We start from the raw sequence: 26,853 nt of genomic DNA, 5'->3' as shown, positions 1-26,853 counted from the left end.
AACTTTATTACTGTGAAATGAAAGCTTATGTCTGTAAAAAAGACTTGTACTTGAATGTTCATGGCAGCTTTATTCGTAATAGCCCCAAACAGAAACCAACTCAAATATCCATCAATAGGCCAATGGAGAAGCAAATGATGGCATACCAAGGGATGTGTCTCAAAAACAAAACAGAATGCATACATTTCCTCAAAACTACTTAAGTGAAATAATTCAGATTAAGACACTACAGACTATATGATTCTATTTGTATGAAGTTCTAGAACAGATAGAAGTGATATATGGTGATAGAAATTAGATCAGGGTTTGTGTGGGATAAGTGGTTGGGAAGGTCATTTGGAAGGGACAAAAAAGGATGTTTCGGAATGATGAAAATATTCTTATATCTAAAATGTGACAGTGGTTACATGGTTGTATACATTGTCATGGGCATATACACTGGTGTGTTTACAATGGGTGTGTCAATTGTATGTGGGTGTATACATTGGTCAAATGTATTATACTCTGTGCTTAAAATAGGTGCATTATTTTTATTACACGCAAATCATGTCCCAATAAATTTTTTAAAACTTTTAAATTTCAAATTATATGTTAACTGTAAAAAGAGAGAAAATAGACATCTCCAAATCTTGTTTTATTTCTACTCTCACTGCTGAAAAAAAGTTAGTAGAATTGACATTGATAAAAAAGAAAACAAAAATCAAATTAACGCAGAAGATTGTATGGTAGCTTCTAGCTCTTCTAAATAAGTTCACATTTTAAAACACAGAAATTATACCCTGTGGATGCTGGTCAGTGTTCTTCGTTGCCATAAATAGAATTCACTTTGGTGGATTTAAACTGCTATGGACTGAATCGTTTCTCCCCCATAGTGAAGCCCTCCCTCACTGTTCCTGTATACAGAGATAGGACCCTTAGGGAAGCAGCTAAGGGCTAATGACGTTGCAAGGATGGGGCCCTGAGGTGATGAAGTCGGTGTCTTTCTAGAAAGGGAACCAGAGAGCTCACTCTCTTTCCTCCACGTGAGGACATAGCGAGAAGGCAGCCACTTGCAAGACAGGAAGAGAGCCCTCCCCAGAAACCAGCCTACCAGACCTTCACCTAGGAGCTACAGCCTCCAGAACTGTGAGAAAATAAATTTCTGCTATTTATGCCACACAGTTGATAGCATTTTGTTGTGACAGCCTAAGCAGACTAATTCAAACTGAAATTCTTTATTATAGGGCACCAGAGACCTTCCAGAATCTCTGGAAGCACAGGGAAGTCAGTCTTGATTGTTTCTCAAAGATCTACTGCTTAAACCTCTGCTGGAGCCCCCAGAAAAATCAAGTGTCTCTGGCTCACGTCCACAAGAGGAACCCTCATTTCTCCCGTGGTCTCTGTCTCAGCTGCCTCCGTTCATTTGCCCCTGTCTCCCACGGAGGGGTGTGCCTGGCAGAGCCTGGTGGTCCCGGCCTCAGACTCCGCATCACCAGAGCATTGAGATCCGTTGCTGGGAAGACTGCTGAGCTGCATCTGGGGACAGTGAGGAGCACTTCGGGGAAGACAAGAAAACACTGGAAATAGTCTCTAGGACGAGAAAAGACTGAAAATAGTCTCTAGCCAAAAGAGAGCTGAAGAATCACAGAGCAGACTGGTGATTCTTCAGGTGAACCCGACATTCCTTTGCCAGATTTCAAAGCAGGCTATTAAGGAGATAGATTTTGAGTCTTATAATGAAACAAAAGTAATAATAATAATGAAAGGCAACACAATTTTATCATGAACTAGGTTTCCCAGATTGGTATACCTGGGTGATCTCAGAGTGACATCTGAGAGTCTCCCATACTGTAATTTGCACAGGATTCAAACATGTGAGAGGTTTTTTTTTTTTAAGAAAAAACATAGTTGATTGATATCATCCTGAAAAGAAGTTCGTAGGTCATCAACATAAGAAACAATTTTTAATATGAGCAGACACACATCAGCTTATCAAATTTGCAAATGACACGGTATCCAGGCACAGGTTAAAAGGGGTTGCCTCTGACAGCAATTCTAACTTTTTTCTGCTGCCTCAGCTAGTGTCTTCCCTACTGCCCCCACCATCACTCTGACCCTTTCTAGGAGCACTGGGTTGGGACGATACTCCGTCCACTGTTGATCTGTTTGACCGGGGCAGTCCATTTCACCTCCCGGGGCCTCCAGTTTCTCTTCTGCACACAGAGGCGACTCCCAAGGCCTCTTCAACTTTTCGTCCTCGTATCTCTTATGAAGCCTCTTGGGCCTGGCAGCACTTTTTCTTTTCCTCTGAAAACAGTTTTTAATTTGCCGCTAACTGCGAATGGGTTCCCTGAAGTTATCCAACTGGTATGTCCCTGAGCGTTTGGAAACTGTTGGTTTTGAAGGGCAGATGAAGAGTAAGGTTTTTTCTGCAACATCTTTGTTCATAACTGTGCCTTGTAGTATACCCAGGGAGGGATTTAGAAACAAACCAAAAACTGGAGGAGCAAGAAAGAATGAGGAAAACGATAAATTGTGTTGGAAATCATCTAACGATCAGCCTGTTTCAGGAAATCCTTCACCACAGGAAGGATCTTTACAGGGTGTGGCATATGGAAATCCTTCTGGGTGAACGCCAGAGAAGGTGGAAGCCACCATGACTCTCACAAGAGAGGGGAATCCAGGCAGCCTCTGCGCTTGGACCCAAGGCCAGCCCGAGACAGTGACACCCTCTATCTGCTTTCTTACTAGCACTCTCATCACAGGAGCAGCAGCCTTTACAGTTAAGCAAAGTGCAAACTCCTCTGATCTTCGGGTCTTCTGCAATAAGGTCAGCTGGCTGTTTTTAATGTTTCATTTTACGGCTTTCAGAAAACACCTCTCGCATGTGAAATGTGAAATTTTGAAAGGGTCCAAGCCGTATCTCACATGGAAAGGGACACCAGATAGGCATAATTTACATCTTAAATTTATGAATACAAAATTAATTAGAAGATTGTACCAGGGTGACAGGTAGTGAGAAAACAGCTGTTCCTGATTTAGCCTCGGTTTCATTTCTCCCACAGAGCCTAAATCTCAGGGAGCTAGTGAACTGAATTCCCCTAAATCGTCTCTATGCGAGTGCAGTCATGCTAGTTCAACGCTTGTAAACACTGAGGTCTAGCATCACTTGTTCGAACGATGCATTCGTTCTGGGTCTCAACGTGAGAATGTCAATAAGCCCTTTGCATAACTCGAAAGAGTGTATGTAGCACTGTGAGAAAATGAATCGGAATAAATCGAAACACCGAATCTCCAAATTCATTTCCAAAATTAAAAACCAGCCACCCACAATCGATATTTTATACATCTGTATACTTTCTGGTAAAACATTCTTTCAAATAAAATCACAAGTCACGATCCTTGCGCAAAAACTAGCAATACACTTTCTTGGGGCCATTTGACTTCTCAGACTTGCAGAGAGAAAAAATGAAGACTATTAATAGAGAATTTCTAGGTTTGTGTTACAGTGTTTGTGAAGGACCCTGATCCTGCGTGCCCCACTGGTCCCCTTTCCACAGACACGTGAATCAGCAGGAACTGAGAACTCACGTTGAACACCAGGTTCTCCAGCCACGCATAAAAAACAAATCCTTTCCCCAGAATGCTGCACGTTTCAACGTAAGATCTCTTCTTGCCGAACATGCTCAAACTGTCCATTCCCCTGCTCTGTTACCTGCTCTTCATATCCTGCTGAGAACCAATGTGTCAAATGGACAGATTGCTCTGCCAGAGACAGTCAGCTTCTGTCAAACTAGGGAAATTAAACCCAGGCCTTCTCAGGAAAACAAAGTTTCGAGTCTGTGCCCTGCTCACAGCTGCACACCCCCCTGGCATTCCAACATTGGCCCCATGTTGATTCCAAGCTCAACCGATCAGAAATCTCTCAAGCAACCTCTGCTTCAGGTGACACAGCCAACTGGCTACGAGCAAGTGGTGTTTGTCAAGCCCCAGTCAGAATTGCTGACCATAAAACATAAGATAATGATAAAAATTAGCTCCAGAAGAGAAGTTTCAGTTGTCTGCACTTGTCCTTTCCAGGTTTTATGGCCCCTGGAAACCCAGGTATTCTTTACTTCATCCTCCACCATGTTTTAGTATTTCAGGGGAGTTTGTGATATTCTCCAAATTGGTTTACCTTTCATTGAGGATTAGGAAAATAGTTGAATTATCATTAATAGTGTGAGTCTGCTAATTTGTTTGTGACGGTGAAGAATTCTCTATTGAAGAAGATAGTCAAAGATTCTTCATGGGGGCTGTATCCGCTGGAGCTTTTCCCTCTGGGGTGTTTCTGGTCCATCTTTGACCAAGGGTATCTGAGGCCTGTCTGGTGCCCTGAAGGCTTTTTGGTGAGCTCTAGATGGATTTTAAGATTTTTACATAAATCTCAGGGTTCTTTATTTCCTCTGCATGAATATCCCAAAGAACAGATGGCTGGGAAGTTATTGCAATACAAAGTAAGATAGAAATAGAGATGACCTTTCTCGCTCAATTACTGTCATTTGATGCTGGCTAATTTGAAAGTAGCAAAATGATGTCTACCTCTGGTTATAACTCAATTTCCAGACAAATTGTATATTGCTATAAAGGTAAAATCTATACTCATACTCTTGTATGTGAGACAAAATTGTTTCTAAGAAGAAATGAGTAATTTTTAAAGTAATTTTATAACCAATTCTACCTGTGTTTACCATTTGCCTCCAACCAAAAGTTTAATTTGGACTCATCTTTCAGAAGATTGAAACGCTGTGTTCATAAATACTGTTTTGTTCTTTTGGTTTTAATGGGCCGACCTAACCCCTACCCCCGTTGAGGTTCTGTGGTATATTTATTTAGCAATCAACTATTGGGATGAAAAAATAATGGCCCCTAGCACACGAAACCATGAATGTATTGCTTATTATGCTTTGCTGGAATTTAGTATAAACACACAGATGCAAGAATCATATTAAACAGCTATGAAATTATTGTACAATTGACAAATGAAATTTAAAAAAAAAACAACATACTTCTTTAAGTATCTCTCAGAGTTCATTCTTCCAAGAATAATTTTCTTTAATTAATTGGTTGGCATTTATTTAAGCCATTTCTTTAAATTCTAGGGCAGAGACAACAATCTATGTCTAATTAATCACAAGTGGATTTGAACTGAAAATTGAAAGATGAACTGGAGCTGCAAACTTATTTTAGGAAATCTTGCAGTTAACATAAATTAACCAAACACCACAGAACTTTCAGATTCAGCTGGTAGTGAGAATGATGTGTATTCAAATGTGTTTATGAATTTTCATCTTGTTTCGAATCTTTAGATAATTTACTCTCTATCCTTTATATGTTCTTTCTCAGCCTGTTGCAGTAACTAAAAAAAAAAAAAAAAAAAAAAAAATCTGAAATCATATCGACTCTGAAACTAAATCTCCAGCAATTAAATAGTTCTCTCTACACTTAGCCTTATAATTCTCTCAAGGCATCTATGTAATTATTCATTTGTCCTTGAGGTTTTGGCAACTTTTATTTGTTATGAGCCCATGAGTTCATGTCTGGAAGATGGCCATTACTCCCACATTACATTTGACCATATTACAGGATCAGACATAGTAAATACACAAAACTTATGTGTTTTCTAAGGAGGGGCCCATACAATACCCAACAAAGTGTGAGAGGTGAAAGGACCTTGAAGTGGTCATAGATGCAAAAAAATATGTGAATATAAGTTCTGATCTATGGGAGCTGAGGGAGCTAGCAAGGACATCTCCTGATTTTATAGTTGGAGCATTTAAGGACGGAAGATAAAGCAGAAATGTGATTTGTAGCCACCACAAAACACACCTTCCTTGCTAATACCTGACCTTTTAACAGCCTTCTTTTGAAAACACTTTCTGCACTATGGATGTGTTGTATTTCTATGCTTTTGACAATTGAGTAGATTGTTTATTAATCTCCTAGGGAAAGGATCCAACCCAATTGTTATTGTTAGTGAGGTAACTGCTAATCACACAGTGGTTTACTTAACAGAGTGAATGACTGACACACTCACCTTAGGAAGTCTGCAAAACAATAAAATTCCCATTGCTCCAGGCAATTTGTGCTGTTCTGCCTAGTTTTTAAACAATTCTTTTAGCAGCTGGGCCTTTTTAAAAAGGGCATTACTCACAAGAGACTAGTGTACAGAATTGATTACAGTAAGGACAGCACATGGGCTGCCTTGTTCTCCTCGAGGGCTTGACATGGACCCCATGTGGGTTTGTATACACACACACACATTGCATGGATCCCCTGTAGATGCATACACACACACACTGCACGGAACCCCTGTATGCATGTACACATGCACACACACTGCACGGAACCCCTGTATGCACATGTGAACCCACACACACGTACGCTACATGGACCCCGTACCTGCGTATACACACACACACACTACACAGAACCCCTGTATGCACATACACACACACACACATGCCCACTGCATGGACCCTGTACCTGCATGTATGCACACACACACACTACACAGAACCCCTCTATGCATGTACACACACATACTGCACAGACACACACACCTCCTGTGCATGGAAACCTTCTCAAGGTCACTCAGCAAATGACACAGCTAAACCTTGAAATCACGCAGACTGGCTCTGGTGTGAGGCCATAGAATAGTGTCTTCAAGGAACAAACTAAAACTAATGATAACAAAACAACTAGCAGCACTTTAGGAAAAAAGAAAACACTTACTAAGTGGCTGGAAGGGATCATTCAGCAGGTTCATTTTCAAACCGCATTCCTTAGATCTCCAGTTTCTTAACCTCTTTGACCCCGTGTGTTCTAATCTGTAAAGTGATATAATAACCGTAACTACCTCAGAGGATTGTTATGTGTGTTAAATGATTTAATCCACATGGAGCCTTTAAAATACTGCCAGGCGTATAGTAAGGACTTAATAAGCTTAAGCTACTATTACTCAATTCGTAAACCGAGTGCCTACAATGAACAATGCACTGAGGGTTTCAGGGGATAAAGAGAGTCAGTAATACATAATCCCAGCCCTCAAGAAGTTTGCAGCATACTTAGATAGGAACTAGATAAGTGTTTTAAAAAGTTTCTAAGTTTTATAGGATGTCAATACTCAAAACTTTCCCCAGTCCTCTGGGCCCTTAGTGAAAGGGAAGGGAATGGGTGCAAACTGCAACGTGTGGTTGCCAGCGTCTGATTCATTAGCAATGGGCGGCAAAAGCCCAGTTGCTCCAGGCAGCAGACTCTCTGATACGCTACAGTGTAGCAAGGAGGACCACCACTCTCCCTCCACAGCCTAACTACAGGATCGGCATGAAGCCAGGCAGAGGAGCTGCCCAGCCAGCGGCTTGAACCAGACCCTAGCATGTGTCATGCCTGGAGAGGTCCCAAGCGCACCACACCAGAGTGGAAAAAAACAACAATAACAAATAGGTCCTGCCTGAAAAGTGAGTTTTGGCACCTCACCCTGCTCACTAGAGCACCGTAGCTACTGAATGCCAGGTTCTCACCAAACTCATCAGATTAACCAGTCCACCTCCTGAAAGGAGGAGCAAGTAAGGGGACTCAGTTGTCCTCAAGAGAGTCAGAGGGCACCACTGTGGGGAAGAAGAGGTTCAAACTGAAAGAGGTTTTAGGTTCATACAGTGACAGGGATACCAAATTGTCCTCAAATGAGAAGCACAGTCTCGTAAAATGAAGAATGTCATGCTCCATGTGTCACTGACGCTCCCCATAAGAAACGGTAGAAAGAACAACAGAAACACACTCTCCAAAGGCTTCCCTGGAGAATTAGGGTAATGGCAGGAAGTCCCTTCTCTAAGACCCTAGGTGCAAAGGTGGGGAGAAAAAGAAAAGCATTCTCCACCCCAACGCTAACACACACACACACGATCACTTCTAATGGCAATCATGAAGGCTCCCAAGGAAAAAACTCAAGTTCCTAGCAGGAATAACTTTTTTTGTAGATGTCAAGATATGCAAGCGGCAGAGAGGGTGTAGTATGGGAAAGGAATAGGGACAGAAAAATAGAGGGTACAGGCAAGAAAGGGCAGATGGGAGTAATGTACAAGTAGGTGCCGGAGCTGGAGAAGCGCGGAAGCTGTCTTCTAGGTCCCTGGGTCAGCATCCATGGCTGGTGACCGTCCTGCAACGCCGGATCTCAGCCTGTACACAGTGGAGAAGCACCGCCTATCTGGATTGGAGAAAGTAGACAGTCAGACAAGCAACAGACTAACAGGATTCAACTAATAATAGACACAATTCAGAAGGCTGCTTTGGTTGTCCCAGCAAGAACATCACAGCTTTTCTTCCTCCTTCAAACTTAGATCAACACAATTTTTATATGTGCAAGTTGAATGTTTGTATGCAACACATCTTAGCATATAAGTACATAACGTTCTTTATAATTATTTTAACCGAATTGCACTGAGATCATTCTGACTCTGAATTACAGAACTGGAGCAAGCCTTGACAGTCATTTGATCCAACCCTGTTGATTTCTCACTGTAGGAATCCGAAGATAAGGAAAGTAGAAATCATGTTCTTACAAGGTCACAGAGATTCTTACAAGGTCACAGAGACAGCTAATGACTTTATACGCTTTAGAAAACAAGTACTCTGCCTTGCATTTCTAATAGACCGTTATTCAATTTTGAAAACGTCTTTTAATCCAGCACTTCAAAAGTGATCAGCTTTTAATGGAATACCTTTTGCCCATGAAAAATGAACTTTTGAAAATAACATCTAGTTAAACAAAACAAAGCAAAACAGAAAATCCTCTCACAACAGATGTAGTGTAACCAGATTACAACTTAATCTCACAACTGACCTTGAAAGAAAATGCTAAATCTCTCTGTTCAGACACTTCCTGAACGGGTAACTAGGCTGTCATTTCAAACACCCTTGTTACATAACAAGAAGGTCCCCCTGACTTCATCCAATCACAAGATTTTGACATAAAATATTTCCCATAAATATAAAATTATTGTCTAAAAATAATAAAGCCATGAACAATAGCCATATAGCTAAGATATTAAATCTTAAGAACAAGAGCCTAAAAAAGGATGAGTTCGTGTCCTTTGTAGGGACATGGATGAAGCTGGAAACCATCATTCTCAGCAAACTATCGCCAGGACAGAAAACCAAACACCACATGTTCTCACTCATAGGTGGGCATTGAACAGTGAGATCACTTGGACACAGGAAGGGGAACATCACACACCGGGGCCGGTCGTGGGGAGGCGGGAGGGGGGAGGGATAACATTAGGAGATATACCTAATGTAAATGACGAGTTGATGGGTGCAGCACACCAACGTGGCACATGTATACATATGTAACAAACCTGCATGTTGTGCACATGTACCCTAAAACTTAAAGTATAATAATAATAATAATAATTTTTCTAAAAGAAAGAAAACAAAAAGACCAATAGCCATGAAGCTAGGATATTTAATATGTCACATTTTACTGATGAGGAAGGTTCTGCTCCCGGTATGAGCTCAGCTTTTCTTTCTTTCTGGAAATTTTATATTACTGGTGCTTGAGTTAAAGAGATGGAAATTTTATATTACTGGTGCTTGAGTTAAAGAGGTGAATTCTTAGAATGAAAATATAGCAAAGAACTCACTGGCCAGCTTTTCAGATGTTTTGCAGGCTTTGCATATCTAAAAGATAGCTAAGAATATAGCCCTCCTCTGATCACTAGATTGTGCCTTGTGTCGAAAAACAACATCTCTTCAAGAATAATCTCTATAAAGCGCCTCACACACTTTTCAATGAAGCCTAAATAGAAATGTTCATTAATTAAATACACAATACGCTTAAATACTTCCTTGGTTTTATTCTATCTCCAAAGTGACCTCTAAGCAGGTTTAAGCAAATGCTTTAAAAAATATCAATTATTGGAGGTCCGAATGCTTTTAGCTATAGCTGCCCAAGTGAGTTGGCAAAAGGGAGACAAGGTTTTCAGATGCTTCGGGACAAGGATGTGCTCTCCCCCAGCCTATGGAGTAACAACCCTCCGATTCCTTCACTGGTTCTAAAGTCTATATTTAGGTTTAAAGATGTTTTAGAATAACAATATCATGATTTTTTTCTTTTTTAAAAAATTCCAATTTAGCTACTTCGCAGACAACATTTTGTATATTCTACCATTTTCCTCAATTCCGATGATAGAAAAAGACAATGATTTCCCATCCCTTAAAGTTTCCAAAGAAAGGTGAAAACTTCCACTCCGCTCCCAGTTGGGAAAAATATAAAAGCAATGTCGTTAGTCCCCCTTTAAACCCTTCTGCTGTCCCCAAGGAGGCAGGAACGACTGTTAATTAGGGCCTTAGAAAAGAACCCTCTGGGTTTACTTTTTTTTTTTTTTAAGATCTTCTTGTTCAACAGAGAGCTGAGAACTTCTGCACCACTGCCAACTGACCAGCATGTAGAGATATTTTTATGTTCATCTGTATGATTTATCCCTCTTCCTTCTCCTTCTCTTTCAAATTTCAAATGGTTTAGAATTGGGAGACAGCAAATTCAATCACAAATTTACAAGGAAAACTGAAGTACCACATTGTAAGATGCATTCCAAGTTTAAAATGGCCAATGTAGGGAAAGGAGAGTATGGAAAACACAGTAGTTTGGAAAATGTTTAACAGACATATTATATTATGTTTATTTTTTCCACCACAATTAAGTATCTAATTGGTAATCAACATTTATCTAAGGGAAGATGATAGCTGAGCTTCCGGACAGTGTTATGACTGGAGCAGCCCCTCTCTTACCGAATGAAGCCACAGGGTTCCCACGGCTGTCTTTCTCCTGGCAGCAGCATCAGGACTAAAGCGTCAAGCCTTCCTCCCGGGTATCAGTCTGCCCCAGCCCCACTACAGCTGTACCGACTTCTCAGCTAACATAACGCTGTCCTACAAGGTTACGTAATGATTTTCCACCTTCCTCATAGCCTTCACTGGTGCCATCTCAGGCTGTTAGCCCAATCAGGTCCAGGGACCCGGCCAAGGGAACACGGGGTCTCTCTACAGAGGTGGAGTCTGAGTGCCTCAGGCAAGGAATGAGGCACAAGCACAGATGGGCCTCGGACTAGAGAGAAGACATGGAGCCAGGTCCCACCAGACCCTGAAATTAGAGAAATCCAGATGATGTCTGGGGAAACGTCATACCCAGCTCAGGATTTTTCGAATTCGAGCTCCATACGATGGTGATTGCAAAGCCTTCCTGTGAGTACCACATGGAAAATAAAAGTCTCTACAGAGGGAAGCTCACAAAGTCATCTTGCAAAGACAGTTTAACAGTCTAGCAGGCTCTAGCTTCCACCTAAGAATACATAGATTTTCTTAAAGGAGCTATATATTTAAAATATAAATTGTGTCCCTCAGAACAAAAGATGTAAGCTGGCTAACAATTCTAACTAGTTTCAGGGAAAAACAAGTAAACAGTATAATATTTAGGTGTTACCAGTTAATGACCCCATAATAAATAATCTGCAGTTGAATAAATAATCCTTTAGGCTGAGCCCTGAAATACCAACATTGGCAAAATTCATGAATCTTTTATAGGACTTAGTTAACAATAGATTTTAGATCAGCCAGATGTGTGCTCCAGGAATAGCAGAACTGCCAGCATTGTAAGGCTCTCTGTCTCAACTCACAGATACCATGTCAACTATGGTGCCATTCTTCTAACAAAGATAACAGCGTTTCTTTTGATTAATGACTTGAAGTTTTTCAAACTTTTTTCTATTAATGGGTAATCCAAAATAGTTATTTTAGGCTGAAAATAAAGCAAAAAGCAACAAGGAGCTCACAGCTGTATAATCTGCTCCTTGAGGGTTTTGGTTCCAAAATCAGATCAATGAGGCTGGAGTCCGTGCTCAGCTCGGAGTCTTTGGGCAAATTACTTCATCACTCTGCCTCCGTCTTCTCATCTTTAACATGGTCAGAATAATGGTTTTTACTTCACAGGTTACGGTGAAGATCAGCTGATGCAGCTGGTGATCTGAGAACAGTACCTGGTGCATATGATGTCCTCACTACATGAAACATTTGTAATATTGTTGGTTTGAAACTGCCTTTGCAAAAGCTGTAACAGAGAGAAAATTATGACGGTGAAAGAGATCTGATGAAACCAGCTCCATCTTTGCTTCCAGCCTCCAAACTGCCCTTGTTCATTTCTGTCCAAGCTAACTAAGGAGGAATTCAGTTTATAGTTTAACTTTGAAACAAAGATGATAGCAGTCCTTTCCTAAACAAACCCCCTCCTTGACTGGGGGCAGAAACACCTTTGTGAAACTAACAAATCAGCCACCAGATTAGAAATGATGGCTCAGGAGTCGCGCAGCCGGAGGCTAGAAGCCCACTGCACTTTCCCAGTTGCTCCAATGGGTAACATTACTATTGTAAAACCTAAGATTGCTGTTCCAGGCATTTTTCAAACCCTGCGTTCTTATGGATGAGCTGGTGCCACCCAGACGGTAAACTGGCTCATCCTGTCTTGTGGCCTCCACCCAGGAACCGAGTCAGCACAAGATGACAGGCTTGACTCCCTGCGATTTCATCCCTGGCCTGAACAGCTTTGACTCCCTGTGATTTCATCCCTGGCCTGAACAGCCTTGACTCCCTGCGATTTCATCCCCGGCCTGATCAATCAGCGTCTCCGTTCCCTGGCCCCTGCCCACTAACGTATCTCTGAAAAACCCTACTGTCTGTATTTTCAGGGTGGCTAATTTGAGTAATAAGAAAGCCTTGGCTTGACCTTTCGCCAGCTCCACACATACGAAACTCTCTGCTGCAATCCCACTGTCTTGATAAATCAGCAATGGGCATGAAGAACCCGCAGGTGGTCACGGTGTTAACAGTGAATTCACTGAAACTCTTACTTAACTACAGAAGCAACAAAAGAGAAAAATACAGTTTTGTCTACATTCAACTTTGGTTAAGGTGCAACGGAACCCATCATTTAGAATTGCAGCTCACTATAAATATTAAATAAACTAATTTATTAACTCTTAAGTGTTTAAGACCCTGCAGTCAAACAGGTCAAGCAGGATCTTGCAAGTATTTAAAAGTTCTTGTTTTTAGCCATTCTTTTCTCTGATAATGCAGTCAAGGAGGCATCATTTTTAAACCACAAAATATGTGAATCAAAAGAGTCTGTTTTTGTTTTGTTTTGTTTTGTTTTGTTTTGTTTTGTTGAGACAGGGTCTCGCTCTCTGGCTCAGGTCGGAGTACAGTGGAGTAATCTCGACTCATTGCACACTCTGCCTTCTGGGTTCAAGGGATTCTCCTACCTCAGCCTCCTGAGTAGCTGGGATTACAGACCTGCACCACCATGACAGGCTAATTTTTGTATTTTAATAGAGATGGGCTTTCCCCGTGTTGGCCAGGCTAGTCTCGAATCCCTGACCTTAAGTGATCTGCCCACTTTCGCCTCCCAGAGTGCTTGGATTACAGGCATGAGCCATTGTCTAAAACAGCCTGTTTTTCTAAGTACGTTTATTCTCTTTGTGCCTGTCGCAGAGCACAAGTTTTGCTGCTCGGTCATGATGTAATTTTTCTTTTGAGCATCTCTATGTACACTTTGACTGTGGCCTTCATCCCTTGTCAGGTTTGCGACTGCAATTTTCACTAATCCCCGTGAGCGCTTTCCCTGACAAGGAACAGAGAGCCAAGGCTGTTAACCCGCCAAGGGGACTGGGCCACATTTTAGATATCATATGCCTTTGATTCCAAGCAATACTTTTCAGTTGACTGTTCACTGAGAATTTAAAACATATTTAACAAAGATCATAGAGAGACGTTTACCCCGGTTGCCCCCTAGAAAGAGTCCCTACACCAGAAATTCTGGTTGATTTCAGAGAAGCCTGTAACCTGCATTAAAATTCAAAAATATATTTTCAATAAAGATGTTGGTTCAAATGTATTTATTTTCCTTGAGTAGGCGATACATGTAAGAAAAAAATAAACAGAACATACAACCTCTCGACTTTAAACTTGAAAAAAACTCATCTCAAGAAAAACAGCCTGAGCTTAAGCCATGGAGCTGGTTGGATTAGGGGCTTGAAAGACCACCCCAGCATCCAGTTGCCTGACATTAATAAGGAATCAGAGGTCGCCAGATCCACTCACCTGTTTCCACTCATCTGTTTACCTGTTCATTCAAAAACTTGAATATTGGGTTCTAATATTTACGTTTTCAAAAAAATTCTAACAAGGTTAGGGCTTATTAAAGGAAGAAAAAGAAACAAGTTAGCTTAGAAACAAGAAAATATAATTTTTTCTCTCATGAACTTTCCTTTAAAAAAGACACTAAGAAAAAAGACAATCCAAAAGAGAGAGAAAAAAATAGTAGATTTTCAAGAACAAAAGCACAAAACACATTCAGAATAAAAAAAAAAAAAAAAAGGAGCCTCAGTCAGTCAAAACACTACCCATAAAGATAATTCATTTCAGGATCAGACTGACCACCAGGAAATTTAGTGTTTGAAGCAAGTTTGGTATTCAGAATAATAATTGTAATGAGTTGACAGCTACTTTTCAATCTAAGTTTTTAGCATAATAAGCAATAATCTATTAACACAGGCAGAAGTCAGCATGAAGTGAAGTGTTATTTGCACATTACATGCGTTACACTTGCTGAAATCTGGGGAGTGTTTTCACTGTTATTCTTGAAGAGAAAAATGTCGAGGAGAAAACCTTAAGGTTACTCAGAGTCTGTGAGGGGCTGTAATGCATGATTGGAGCCGGAGCTTGTCCATGAAGATAGTCCTGGATGCTGTGCCCACGGGAAACTACGCCGAGCTTGCTGCTCAGAGATACTCCTTTCAACCTTGGGTTAGGCAAATTTACCAACGGCAAGCTAAGAAAATGGACGTGGACAGTAAGACCCCTGATTCAAAGCCCAGGACAGCTGTTATGCCCCCTCCTGTAGTGAACAGATGGTGATGGTTAGCAGATTTCCCCACAATCATTAAAAGGAGGGCCTGGAGCCAGGTTGCATTACTGAAAGGGAAACAGTCTTACTAAAGGGCAGTAACTTTTCGTTGTTGCACCATCTACCCTTTCCCTGAAGCAAAATGCAAAGGGCTAGGAGACTTCAGAAAGCCAAACACGACTCACCACATGCTGACACAGGGCCCCCCATGCAGAAACTCCTGTATGCCTTTGCCTCTGCTTGGATAGCTTGGAACCCTGGTTTACATCAGCTCTCAGGACGTTCTTACCGCGGTGACCTCCTGCTCAGCAAATAGCGCCACAAACTCCTGAGCTGTTGGAGCCAGGATTCCGGTGAGCACCCTTCCTCCTTCACATAGTCTTGTCTCTAGATGCCCCGACTACCATCTAGGCCTGTTGGCTTTTTGTCCACAAAGCATCTCGGGTCAGTGTATTTTTCTTCGCTTGCACGGCTATTGCCTTCCCGGGGTTTATCTGGCAGAGGAAAGGGCAGTCGTCTCTGGAGGAAGGCAGCTCCCTAGTGAGCCGTTCCAGTCACTCGGTGCACAAGGAGCTGCCTTCAGTGAGAAAACGTTAGGCAGGCAAGGCCCCCGCTGCACGCCCCGGGTGTCGCTGCTGCTGCTTCAGGACCCAGGGGCTCTTTCGTCAGCAGGTGATGGATCCGGCCAGGACTGGTCCTTCCCTTCAAGGTACTGGGTTCCCTTTTGGCCCAGGGTGTGCCTAGAAATTTCATCCAGGAGGTGGGGCCTGCAGTGGGGGCCTCATGACTCTGCCCACTGCACTGTCTTACCGTAGTTGAGCTGGTATCCAAGAGGCGAAATGAAGTCCTCTTTATTCTTTGTTCTCCTTTTCTTAAGCAGATAGGAGGAATCGCTTTCATGCTGTGATCTGCACCGCCTGGGGTTTGGGGAGGGACGGCACAAACAGTCCCTGAGCCACCCAGTTGCTGTCTTTCTAGGACACATTGCCTCCCGCTCCCCACCCAGTCCCGCTCACCCAGGACCTCAGAGAACTTCAGCCCACGGTGCTGAGGCTTGTCGAGAAACTCAGGTTCCTACTCCTGGAATGGATGATTCCCGTCTGGCTCAGGCTGGTCCAAATGCTCTCTGCATATGTGGGTGCTGGCTGAGCTCAGCATGGCTTTATTTTCCACGGTGACAGGACAGCACTGAGTTCAAAAAAGTCCCTCCCACCCCAGTCACTGTGCTCTCCCTCCCCAACATGCGCAGATTCTCCCTGCCACACAGCACCAGGAGATGGGGAGAAGGGGCATCAGTGAGTCAGGACTGTCTCCCCTACTCTCCTCAATACCTCTTTCAGCAGTGTCAGGTTAAAAGCAGGTGCTGTGGTGGCTCACCTGGCTTTTGGCTTTGTGACAGTGCTTTTCTGAGTGCAGAGGGTGGTTAAATTAGGCATTCCAGTCGGGGACAAACCGTGCAGGCTTCGACTCCACCATCTTGCTTGCTCGCATACTTACAGTTTTTGATGCTTTTAATTCGATGGTTCTTTCTTTTTCTTTATTTGGTTGCTGTTGGGGTGTTAGTCCATTTTGGGCATCTATAAAGGAATACCAGAGGCTGAGTATTTCTGTACACATTTCTGCAGGATATACAAGAAGCGTGGCGCTGGCATCTGCTGCTGGTGAGGGCTTCAGGGAGCTTCCAATCATGGTGAAAGAGGAAGGGGAATTGGCACGTTATGTGGTGAGAGAGTGAGCAAGAGAGAGCTGCCAGGCTCTTTCAAACAACAGCTTTCACACGAACTAACAGAGCAAGGCCTCATTCGTTACCACGGGGAGGGCCCAAAACCATTCCTGAGGGATTCACCGCTTAGGACCAAAAGAGCTCCCGCCAGACTCCACCTTCAACACTGGGATCACATTTCAACACGGGGTTTCCAGGGGATACGCAGCCAAACTCTATTCGGGGAAATTTCGCTTTGTCTGAAGAACTCCCTTTAGCATTTTTTTAACGTAGATCTATTAGTGACAAAGCTTCTCTGTTTTTTCCTTCTCTGGAAATGTGTGTATTTGACTCTTATTTTGAAGACTGTTTTGCCAGGTATAGAAGTCTAGACAGCTTGTTCTTTTCATCTCTTTAAAACATCTGTTTCGTTCTATTGAGAAATCAACTGTCAGTGTTATTGCTGCTCTTGTGATTATAATATTACTTATATTCTCTGGCTGCTTGTTAAAACTTTCTTGCCTTTGCTTTTCAGTAGTTATTCATGTTTTAAGTAGTAGTTTTCTTAGTAATCATCTTTGCAATTCATAGAATTGCTTGAATCTGTGACTAATTTTTTCTTTCATAAATTCTGAAAATTCTCAAGCATTACCTCTTCAGGTATTGCATTCTACCACATGCTCTCTCACCTTGCCTTCTGGGACTCCAATTACATGTATCTTAAACTTTTTCACCATGTCCCATACGTTCTTTAGAATCATCTTTGCTTTCCATCCTTTTTGCTCTCTGTTCTTCAGTCTGGACATACTTTTACTAATCTATTTCCAGCTCACTATTTCCCTTCTGTTGTGTCCAAACTGCTATTAAACCCATTTCAAGTATTCTTAGTTTCAGTAATTGTACTTTTCAGTCATAGAATTTCTATTTGATCATTTTTTATAGATTTAAGTTCTCATACAAAATTCTCAATCTTATTTTATTGAACACACTAGTTGCAGTTATTTTTAGATTCATGTGTGATAGTGCCAATATCTGAATCACCTTTACATCTACATCTAATGTCTGTTTTTTATCTTATCCTAGTCTTTGAAATGTGCTAATATTTTTTTATCGAATGTAGTGATTTTGCATGAGAAAAGAATAGAGTCTTCGGATGCTTTCCACCAGCGGAGAGTCACCCTATTGTCCTCGGAGAGCTGACATGGAATATATAAAACATCTCACATCAGTGTCATCACAGATAACCATGCCGCTCTGAGATGGTTGTGAAGATCTGAGATCTTTATAAAGGACGCCACCAGAGGGCTCCACTAAGAGTCTGGGTGTTTCCCACAGCTTTTCCTCCTTGGCCATTCCTAAATTCCAATTTCAGTTTCCTAAATACCTTGAGATTGCAAAAACTCTGCTGCTTTCTTATCGGCTTTTCATTTTCCAACCCTACACATGTGAAGAATTCAGAAATGACTCAATGGATGAACAACAAATGTCAACCTTCCCTCTCTATGCTCCCTTCTCCCTGGGTTCTTGGCACCTCTCTGGCAGCCGTGGCAGTCTCAAACCTCAGTTTTTATTCACTGATTTCAAATCACTTCCATAAGATAACCCAATGCTGTCCTGCCTCCTCCGCCTCTAGCAACCCTCCCCTTCACGGCTTCTCAGCCTCCCACCCTGTTCCCCGTCTCTGACTCCTACTCCTGCCTCAGCAAATAACCCAAGAAAAAAGCAGCACACAGAATGTGGAGTCAATGCTGAGAGATCTCTCCCTCTCTCTGGATCTTCATTCCTCAAAATCTGGCTGTCTCAGAGGCACTCTGGTGCTGTCAAAGAGACACATTTTTATAATTTATTGAGCTTTTCAAGTTGTTCTCAGAGGGACCATTGGCAGAACTAAAAGGAAAGTCTCTGCCATATTTAAATTTTGCTTTCTTAATGAAAATAGTCTTTCCTTAGTAGATAACATGGGCAAATGAATAATTGTCTTCCACCATCCACTAAGTTTGAAAAGAGAAAGTAAAAAGATACCATATTATCATTGCAGAAGGAAAAATTGTATGCACACTATCTTGTTTGAGAAAATGTCCATTTAAGTTTGCTTTTTTAAAATGTGGATCTCAATGGGATCAGAAACAGGAGCAAACTTTCTGCATCTCTGTCCATCCCAGAAAAGTCCCAGTTATGTGCCATCATCCTCTATGATATACACTCAATTTCACCAAAGCAAATTGTGACTTACCTTTTAATTTTCTTGATTGCAAAACCTCTTCTGATTAAAATTAAATACTGTAATTTTGGATTTTTTTTGTTATCAGAGTGCCTTTGTTGTATTCTTTGTTACTAGCAAAGCTAGGGCTATTTGGTAGTTAATGGTCCTCACATCAAGAAAAACGTGCAGAACTCATCCACGATTCACTTAGCAATAGGCAATCTGCCTAGTTCATGCTCACACCAAACAGAGAGCTTGAAGAACTAACAAATTTCTTCCAGAACTAGAGTGAAATAACCACTGGGCATAAGAATTTCTAATACTGAACACAGAAAAAAAAACAGCACATTTTTCTGTTCTTATTTATATTATTGTCTCTTGAGAATGTCAGATTGTATTTTCTGTATAATTAGTCTATTCTTACTCATGTTTACATACATACATTATGTTTGCCAAATAGGTGTTACTGAAGAGTTTTGTAAAAATCAACACACATTTCCAACTCTACAAATGAGCATTGTATTTAAATGAATCACATGTTAAATAATTTTCTAAATGGAAGAACCTCCCCAGTTACTTTTCCGACATGCAGATGTCCAATAGTTACATTAGATATTAGTCACAGTAATGAGTTCTGACTCCCCTTCACTATTCCTCTCTCCATCTGATAGGGTTTAATCAAAGGGCTTGCAAGGATTAATTCCTTATTAATATGTTAAACCAAGGCTGATTGATAACCCTCTACGGATTTTTTTGGAAGTCTTTCTCACTAAATGACACCTGTTAGAGGATCCTAGCAGATAAGTCATGAAGGCAACCTTAAAATGAATAGCCACACTTAACCTCTCTGTATATTTATTAACCAATCTGTCTCACCCCAAGTAGTGTGCAGAGCATCAAATTAAAGAATGGCATGTCTTCCCTGCTGGCTAAGCAAGCAAAGTACAGCCATGCATTGCTTAACGACTGGGATACGTTCTGAGAAATGCGTCATTAGGCAATTTTATCGTTGTGTGAACACAGGTGGTACTTACACAAGCCAAGATGGTACAGCCTACTGCACACCTGGGCCATATAGTATAGCTTACTGCTGTGAGACTACAGACTTGCATAGTATGTGACTGTTGTGAATACTGTAGGCAATTGTAACACATTGCTAAGTATTTGTTTATCTAAACATAGAAAAGATACAATCAGATACAGTACAAAAGGTTATAAATGGTGCACTTGCCATGAACGGAACTTGCAGGACTGGAAGTTGCTGTGGGTGTCAGTGAGTGAGTGAGTGGTGAGAGAATGTGAAGGCCTAGGACATCACTGTCCACTACTGTAGATGTTAGAGACTCCACACACTTAACTTCAGCTTACTGTAACATTTTTACTTTATTAACTTTTTGACTGTTTTGTAAGAACATGTAGCTAAAATGCAAACACATTGTACCATTGTACAAGAATGGAAAGAAAACATTTTTTAATAGAAAGAAAACATTTTTTTCTTTCTGTTCTTATTTTTTCAACCTTTTTTGTTTTAACTTTTCTTTTTTACTTTAACTTTTCTTTTTTACTTTTACACTGTTTTGTTAAAACTTAAGACACAAATACACGTTAGCCTCAGCCTGCACAGGGCCAGGATCATCAACGTCACTGTCTTGCACCTCTACATCTTGTCGCACTGGAGGATCGTCAGGGGCCACCCCACGCACGGAGCTGTCGTCTCCTGTGAGAGCAATGCTTCCTTCGCATACCTCCTGAAGAACTGGACATTTTACAATTAACTGTTTACACTCAACGTTTTTCCAAAAGTAAAAGGAAAATAAAATAATTATAAAAGTATAATATAGCAAATACACACAGCAGTAACACAGCTGTTTATCATGATCAGTTTTTATCTATTGTGTGTCATTATAGGTGCTACACTTTTCTATGAATGGCAGGTGCAGGAGGTTTGTTCACACCAGCATCACCACAGGCACGTGAGTAATGTGTTGTGCTAAGACCTTGAGATGATTACAACGTCATAGGCCACACACATTGCTCAGCTCCCTTATAATCGCACGGAACCACAGTCACATACCCTGGCCGTGGTTGACTGAAGTGTCCTCATCCAGTGCATGACTGCACTAAACTTCATAACTACCCACAGTCATTCAGGGAGGGCTGTCTTTCTTTTGATTACCCTGCCAACATGGTCAGCATTAGTTTAAGAATACACTGAGGCTGGCTCACGCCAGTAATCCCAACACTTTGGGAGGCGGACCACTTGAGGTCAGGAGTTCGAGACCAGCCTGCCCAACATGGTGAAACCCCTTCTTTACTAAAAATACAAAAATTATCTGAGTGTGGTGGCAGATGCCTGTAATCCCAGCTATGCAGGAGGCTGAGGCCAGAGAATCACTTGAACCCAGGAGGTGGAGGTTGCAATGAGCTGAGATCATACCACTGCACTCCAGCCTGGGCAGCAGAGTGAGAGTCCATCTCAAAAAAGAAACAAATTAGCAGGACTAGTGCAGGCTGGGGACTGAGCAGCCTCCTGCAAGTCTTGGCTCTGTCACAGCTTCTATGGTCCTGGGCATCTTTCTCCTAAATCAGTTTCCTCAGTCCCAAAATGAGGATTAATACCATATAGGACGTAAAGGTTTTGAGTAGTATATAAAAATTACATAATAATTATTTTAAACATTAAATAATAATTATTTTAAATTAACTTAAAATTCTGCATGAATCTATTTATAAGTTCTGAAATGATGTAAAAAGGTGAAGAATGGTCTTTATGTTATTATCATTATAGTCTCCAAGTTAATATAAAAGTGTTGCTAGTGATTTCGAAGACCTAGATAGCCTAACTGTGTAGGTGCTACTACTAGTTATGTATTTATTTTAAGTAATATGCTATGTGGTATATAGTTCATTACCACAGATAATGTAATTCCTATAAGTTTTACAGAAGATATATTTCTATTTGTGAACCTAATTTAAATCCTGTTGTATTTTAATTGTGGTTAGCTGCATTCCAGGAACATAACCACTTGGAAAAGAGATAGTTGTTCATTAAGAAAATAAAATTGCCTTAATCTCATCGTGACTTTTACACTGATTTCTTGTCAGTGTTCAAGCTGTGTTCAAAGGGGATCGACATAGTGGAAATATGCTAGCAGGACGATTGAATAAATTAGGTTCTGTGACCCAATCCATGCCTGGGAATGTGGTTTAACATATTCTATATATTCACAACATAACCTCAGGAATAAAAACAAGCTAAATCACCTGCATTATTACAACCCAACACTTTAAGGCTCAATGCCTTCTCCTTTCAAATCAAAAAATGCACATCTATCTTCCTTTCTTCTTCCTTCCTTCTTCCCTGCTTTCCTCTGTCCTTTCCTCCCCTCTTTTCTTCTTTCGTTCTCCTTCCTTTTGCCTTCCTTCCTGTATTTCTCTTTCTTTTTCTCTTTGTTTTTCTAATAGTTGCATTTCTTGGTGCTACTTCACTCAACTCTTCATTAACTGGCCTTTAAGGATAAAGTCATGTTTGACTCCCACCAGCCCAAATGCTGTCCATTACAGGAATCTGAGTCTGCACAAGGGACTTCCTCTGTGTCAGTGACACATAACAGAGTCCAAGATACTGACCATTGGTTACAATGTCTGTAAAAAGTGACTTTACTCAAGTGACACATCAAACCCTTCCAGTGTGTGAGAAAATGAGAAAGCAGAAAAGTGTCTATGAATAAATATAGGACTGCTATATCCTGCAAATATCAAAAAAGAATAGTATCAAAACTGGGTCTATTTGACCTTGGCTATGGCTCCTGATGCCATTCACATCAGACTGTAGATTGTTCATCCAAGTTACGCAAACATGCTGTGTAAAATAGTTGCTTAATTTATTTGAGCCTTGGTTGATCGCACAGGGAAAAAACTTCTGAAATCTCCCCTATGTGTACAGCATTCCACCTGCCTTATGTTAGCTGGTAACCCTCTGCCTCTTCAGGGCTTGTGGTGAGAGTCAAACGAGTATGTTGCTATATATTCTTAACTGTCAACTGCTGAAGAATGTCAGTATGAAGTCCTAAGACTGGAGATGGGGAGAGCTTAGCAGCTATTGGTGAAATATGGAGGAAATAACCACATTTTTCTACTTTGGTCTAACCAAGATATAAAGATCTAGTATAATGCCTACCACAGAGTATGTACTGAACAGATATCTGTGGAATCAATAAATGTATTGATTAATGAGAGTATATGTTTGCTCAGAATCTTTCAGTAGTAATTAAGAATGGCACCTCATTACTTTTGTACACACCTCATTATTACTTTTTATATAAAACTGATGAGTTCAAATGGTGGCAAGTGTTCCTTAACAAGGAACCTTCAGAAGCCTACAGTATGTATAAAGAATGCTTTGCACTGCACAAGCTTCAGATAGCTAAACAGACTGCAAAATATCTTACCAGTAAATAAAGCAGTAATTGAGCAAAAAACTTTTCTAAACAAATTTAGTCTTCAGTTACTTATTCAATTAACTTTAGATAGAGGGCGACAGAAGCAAAAGTGACTGGAGCCCCCATTTGGAGGTGATGGTGGTAACATGATCAATTTCCAAAATGAAACATGAAGATACACTAGTAACTTGATTAACGCTCCCCCTAAAATAAAGCCAATATAATTTGAGAAATAAAAACTACCATTAAGGCTGTTTATATGAAGTCTCATTCATATTCTCAGCAATCAAGAACCCAAATTCCTAAGTAACTCTCGTGCCAGGTACTCCATCCCACTCAGGACTGGAGGAACCAGGCTGGAAACTGAGCTTTGTGTATTGATGAGACCTACAGTTATTCAGTCAAATCGGTGAAGCCTCCAATCCCTCATCCAGTGGTTGAGAGATTCGAGTTTGTTTTGCCTGATACTGTTTTAGTTTTAGAATTTGTATAAAAACTAAAACTACATTAAACTTATTCTGTTGCCATTTTCCACATTTTGAATAATGCATATTTTTTAGTTATAAAATGTTGGAGAAACACAAAAGAATAGAGCAATTCAAAAGCAGAAAAATCACTGGTTATGCCCCTAGGCAGACACAATCATTGTTCACATTTTGGTACCTATTCTTCTTCTCTTTTGATGTATGTGTATGTTGATGTTGATGTTGATGTATACTCATTTGAAATGTCATCACTTCCATTGGCATTATATTATCTTGAAAATAGGATTTTTTCATGGCTGCCTTTTCTCATTTTTTTGGTTATACCACCACTTCCTTAGTCACTGTTTCTGTTGAATCTTTACTTTATTTCCAATTTTGTTTACACGAATTCTGTTGCTACTTTTTTTTAAATTTGTGTCTTTGGAAGCCAACAACTGAGCTATTTAATCTATGAAAATATTTTTGATAACAATTCTTTTGCAAGAAAGACTTGTGGAAAAGCTGGTCCTCTATAGAAATTGATTGTCATTTTATCACAACTCATGGTTTGTGAGTTTGGTGAAGTTTTTTCTTCTCTAATTCCTTCAATTGTTTATTATTGAATGCTGCTGATTTCCTTTTATACACTTTCCAGTGAGTCACCTAAACACAATAATCACACACTGAGATGATAGATAGAAAAGGCCGCTCTCAAAAAACACTTACAAAAACCGATACCTTTGGTGTGTTTGATACTCAAAGCGCACTCAGGCTAAACACTAGGACTTTAAATTAAAGGGATTTATGATGGTATGCTGTCCAAACATTTATCATTGCCAAAACAGACTTCCAAGTTTAAAACACAATGCAAAAGAGTACATGCAAATCATTTCACCAGCCATCCATCAGTGCTTTAACCAAATTAGACCTCTTGAGAAGCTAAAATACATAATTATAGTATATATATATATATATATACTATACCTAGTATATATATAAAATAATTGAGAGGAATTTTTGTTACATGAGAGGGAATCAACAGGACTCAAATTCAAATCAGTGAATCCATTGGAAAAGATATATAAACACAAAATTGGCAGATGATAGCACTGGGCTAGCAAACAAAGGAGAAAAACCAAGTATAACAAATAGAAGCTTTTTGGAAGGTTTAGCCAGAAACGGCCACGCTAGGTTCTTTTGGTCAACACGTCTTCCAAATCTCCATCTCTGACACTGGCACACACTCCAGGCATGGAGAGAGGCCAGAACTAACAGAAGAAAACGGAGTTGCAGGAAAGAGTGTCCTCAGGCTCTGAAACAGAAGGTACAATAACCAGAGACTTATGCATCTGCAGAAACTCCAGCACCAACACCATTTTACTGAATGCTGGAGTTAAAGAAGAAGAAAAGTCATGAAAATTCAAATACTCTTAAAAGCATATGTTCCTTTAAAAAGAAAATGTTTTAAACGTTAGAGGTTTTATACTAAGTAAGCAACAAGGAGCATTATCAACTGCATGCTCACTGCAACATCTGAGTGGATATTTTGCTTTGCGTACTCAGAGGGCCAAACATGTTTGCAGGAAACAGTCTTTAAGTCTACCCTGCCCCAGAAACCCACATGGGGGAAAGAAAATCCAAGGCTGAATTTGGAGAATTTAGTATTTCAGAAACAATTGCTATATGTGTCACTTTGTTTACACTTTCTATGATTTCTTTTACTACTGGATCTTTAAAGTATGTATATCAAAAGGCTGGTTCGTTTTATTTCCTTTTCAACTCAGGCATTATTTTCTTCCTTCTCCCTTCTTTTCATTTCTTTTCTTTTTCTCTTCTTTCTTGTCTTTTGCCTCTTCCTTTCTCCTTCTCTTTCTCCTTCTTCATCCTGTTTGCCTTGGCTTCTTCCTCCTCCTCTCCCTCTTTCTCCTCTGCTTCTCTCTTTTTCCCTTCTCTCTTCCTCTCCCTCTACCTAAATCCAAAATTGTAGCAGAAGTGTTTATCTTGGTGTAAAAGGTCATGTTAGTGGTGAGATTTTGACTGACAGTTATCAATTCTGGTGACAGCCTATAGAGTGGACTAGAAATTGGTTTTGTGATTATAGCACTCTGACCCAAAAAAGAAGAAATATGTTTTTTTCCCCCTCTGGGCCAGCCTATAGGTGAAAGCAGTTGATCACAAGGTCAGATCATGCCATTTGGATTCTTCTAAAAAGGTACAGAATTAATAAACAGGAAGATTTACAAATCCTAGTATTGGACATTTTCCAATTCCAAAAATTGCTCATTTTTTCTTTGCTAGTGACATTTTTTTCAATGTAAAATTACCAAGAACATTAGGAAATACTGTATGCAAATAGCACTGGAGGAGAAACACTTATCATCCGACTTCTGAATTTATTATTCAGGGGAAATAAAATGTAAATTGATTGCAAATAAAGCCGCCAATTAAACTTATAAATTTTCAAATATTCCTGTGATGACAGAGGCAAAAGCTTTTTTCCTTTTAATTTACTTATATTCTGAACAAAACAGAAGCCATGGAACAGAGGAGCATCAGGCAAGAAAAACAAGAGGTAGAGTGATGAATGTTAAAATCAATGTGTTTCTTTCATGGCCTGGTGGGCAGCTCATGCCCGTAATCCCAGCACTTTGGGAGGCCGAGACCATGGCTCGGCACGGTGGCTCACACCTGTAATCCCAGCATTTTGGGAGGCCGAGGCAGGTGGATCACTTGAGGTCAGGAGTACCAGACCAGCCTGACCAACATGGTGAAATCCCACCTCTACTAAAAATATAAAAATTAACTGGGCTTGGTGGCACACGCCTATAATCCCAGCTACTCGGGAGACTGAGGCAGGAAGAATCACTTGAACCTGGGAGGTGGAGGTTGCAGTGATCCAAGATCGTGCCACTGCACTCCAGCCTGGGCGACAGAGCGAGACTCCATCTGAAAACAAAAACAAAAACAAAACAAAACAAAAAAACAAGATTTCTTTCAGAGATTAGTGATTTTCTTAGTGTACACCATGAAAAGAACAGTATATTTACTTTTTTTTTTTTTTTTTTTTTTTT

General features: G+C 40.5%; 1 long non-coding RNA gene across 3 annotated transcripts; it reads right to left on the bottom strand.

Annotated features, from left to right (window-relative positions):
- Positions 1–1,445: 1,445 nt before the first annotated feature.
- LOC108522406 (uncharacterized) lies at positions 1,446–11,318 on the bottom strand. 3 transcript variants are annotated; one of them, XR_001883457.1, is made up of 4 exons: positions 10,807–11,318; positions 8,100–8,224; positions 6,754–6,848; positions 1,446–1,534 (listed from the first exon to the last, which is right to left on the bottom strand). It is a non-coding gene; the product is annotated as an uncharacterized LOC108522406 (long non-coding RNA). The 3 variants fall into 3 exon arrangements; XR_001883455.1 differs by having other exon boundaries at positions 11,203–11,318; XR_001883456.1 differs by lacking the exon at positions 1,446–1,534 and adding an exon at positions 5,259–5,377 and having other exon boundaries at positions 11,203–11,318.
- Between the last annotated feature and the right edge of the window lie 15,535 nt (positions 11,319–26,853).

The sequence above is a fragment of the Rhinopithecus bieti genome, unplaced genomic scaffold, assembly GCF_001698545.2.
Source record: "Rhinopithecus bieti isolate Rb0 unplaced genomic scaffold, ASM169854v2 scaffold_56174, whole genome shotgun sequence".
Classification (NCBI taxonomy): domain Eukaryota; kingdom Metazoa; phylum Chordata; class Mammalia; order Primates; family Cercopithecidae; genus Rhinopithecus; species Rhinopithecus bieti.
Note: the sequence above shows the minus strand (reverse complement) of the source record. Positions and strands in the feature narration are given on the sequence as shown.